This window comes from Chinchilla lanigera, unplaced genomic scaffold (genome assembly GCF_000276665.1).
Source record: "Chinchilla lanigera isolate Chin_1 unplaced genomic scaffold, ChiLan1.0 scaffold00048, whole genome shotgun sequence".
NCBI lineage: Eukaryota > Metazoa > Chordata > Mammalia > Rodentia > Chinchillidae > Chinchilla > Chinchilla lanigera.
Genome location: NW_004955449.1, coordinates 1,309,679 through 1,312,062, shown reverse-complemented (window position 1 = coordinate 1,312,062; position 2,384 = coordinate 1,309,679). Strand labels below are relative to the sequence as shown.

General features: G+C 45.6%; 1 long non-coding RNA gene across 1 annotated transcript in view; it reads right to left on the bottom strand.

Moving 5' to 3' along the window:
• Positions 1-600, bottom strand: part of LOC102008678 — an 8,723-nt gene extending 8,123 nt beyond the window's left edge. The window contains exon 1 of the long non-coding RNA XR_262484.2: positions 374-600. This is a non-coding gene — a long non-coding RNA (uncharacterized LOC102008678). The remainder of the gene's footprint in view (positions 1-373) is intronic.
• Between the last annotated feature and the right edge of the window lie 1,784 nt (positions 601-2,384).

Below are 2,384 nucleotides of genomic sequence, written 5' to 3'. Positions count from 1 at the left end.
AGGCTAGCTCTGCTCATGGGCATAGTATGGTTGCCAGAAACCTGCCAGCCACATGCTTCCTCATGGGGATGCTTCCTTCTGCTCAGCATTCCAAGCACAAATTCCAAGATTTACCCCGATTAGATTCCTCCAACTGGGAGTGGTGGTACACACCTGTTACTCCAGCACTATGGAGGCTGAGGTAAGAGAACTGCAAATTCAATCCCTGCCTGGGCAATTTAGTGACTTTGATTCTGTCCTAAAGTAAGTTTAAAAAAAAAAAAAGGAAAAACACATAAAAAGGGGCTGAGGATATAGTTCGTTCAGTGTGAAGTCCCTGGGTTCAATCTCCAGTGCCAGGGAAAAAAAATAAGCTAGGTGTGGTGGAACATACCTGTAATCCTAGGATTTAGAAGATGAGGCAGGAGCATCACAAATTCAAGGCGGGCCTGAGCAGTTGAGGGAAATCCTATCTCAAAGTTAAAAAATAAAAAGAGCTGAGGCTGTAGCTCAGGGGTAGACTGGCCCTGCATGTGACTCCCAGTCCTGGGGGTGGGGAGAAGAAGGGCTGGAGGAAAGGGGTGAGGGAGGAGAGAAGGAGGGAGGGAGAGGAGAGGAAGGGAGAGGGAGTAGAGGGGGAAAGGAGAGGGAGGGGAGGAGGGAGTGGAGGGGGAAGAGGAGAAGCGGGGAGGGGAGGAAGTCAGACCGTGTTACTGCTCAAACTTCCACTGGCCGGCACAGAGGGAAGGCCAGTGACCTTGCAGTGCCCTTGCTGACTTGAGCTGGCTCCTTCGCAGCCCTTCTAACTTTAGTTCCGCCCCTCTTTCCCTCCCTCCCACGCAGCCACCCTGGCCTCCTCACTATTCCTGGAAACAGACCACATGTGTTCCGCTGCTGGTCAGGGACTTTATCCTGGCTGCCCCCTCTGCTGTGCTCGAGGCGCTTTTCTAGAGAGCCGGCTGCTGGCCTCTGAGTCCCTGTGAGCGAGGTATGTGCTGAAAACCCACTGAGAACGCAGCACTGCAGGCCGGCCTTGCTCGTTTCTTCACCTCAGCACTACTGGCTTGCTCTGGGTATGGATTTACTGTTTCCCTCCAACTAGAATGTAAGGGGTTGTATTTATGTGTGTTACTGATGTGTTCTCAGGCCCTGGAACAGTGCTTTTGTTCATAGCAGGTGCTCAAAAAAACTGTGGCAAATGAAGAAATGAGTGAATGGGACTGACTTCCACCTACAGAGCGACTTCTGAGTTCTTAGGAAGGAAATGCGCAAGTGCAAAGCTGGAAGCATTACCAGGGCAGGAGCAAGGGTGGGTCTCCCAAGCTTGGAACTGAGGTTATGCTCTAAGAAGCTGGTAAGAACTGACAGATAATCAACATGACTAGCACCTGTGCTACTAATTTAATGTGCTTATTCCTGGTGCCACCACAGCCCAATCGTAATCTCTAGGGAGAGAGGTCATAAATTCGATTTTCTTTCTTTCTTTTCTTTTTCTGTCTTTCTTGCTTTCTTGCTTTTAGAGACAGAGTCTTGTCAGGCGTGGTGGTGCACGCCTGTAATCCCAGCACTTGGGAGGCTGAGGCAGGAGGATCCTTGCAAGTTCGAGGCCAGCCTGGGCTACAAAGTGAACTCAAGTCCAGCCTAAACTGCACAGAGAGACCCTGTCTCAAAAACAACAACAACAACAACAAAAAAAAAAAATAGAGAGAGTCTTGCTATGTAGCCCAGGCTGGCCTCCAACTCACAATCTTCCTGCTTCAGCCTCCTGAATGGTTTGATTACAGACATGCACCACCCTGTCTGGCTTTCTCTCTTTTTCTCTTTCTTTCTTAAAAACAAACAAACAAACAGCAGCCCTAGGGGATTCTTCTATTCACTAGAACCTAGAATAGTCTAGAGTTGTATAAATGCCTCACAGGAGCAACATAGACTGATATAAATGAAATGTGGCTAAGAGAATTGAGATATAGTAAATGGTATTAACACAGCAGAAGGAAAGTCTTCTTGGATTTAGGAAAAAGAAACCCCAAGAACAAAATTTGGGTTATAGCAGCCATTGATAATTTCCTACCAATCTGTCCATAACTCTGTAATGTTTCTATTATTCCTATGCTATCTTGTAAATGGATGTATGTTTATTACTATGTGTTTTCAACAACAACCTTGATAATAGTCAATGATTATTTAATTGATCACTCATGTATAGCTCTATTTGTTTTCCCTAGAAACCACTTTGAAGAAACCAAAGTATAGTACAACAACCATTGATAATTTCCTACCATTTTTGTCTGAAACTCACTATTATTTGTCTATTTGTTTTCCTGAGAAACTATCTTGAAGATACCAATAGGTAAAATAACAACCATAGATATTATCCTACCACTTTGTGTGTAATTCGGTAAATC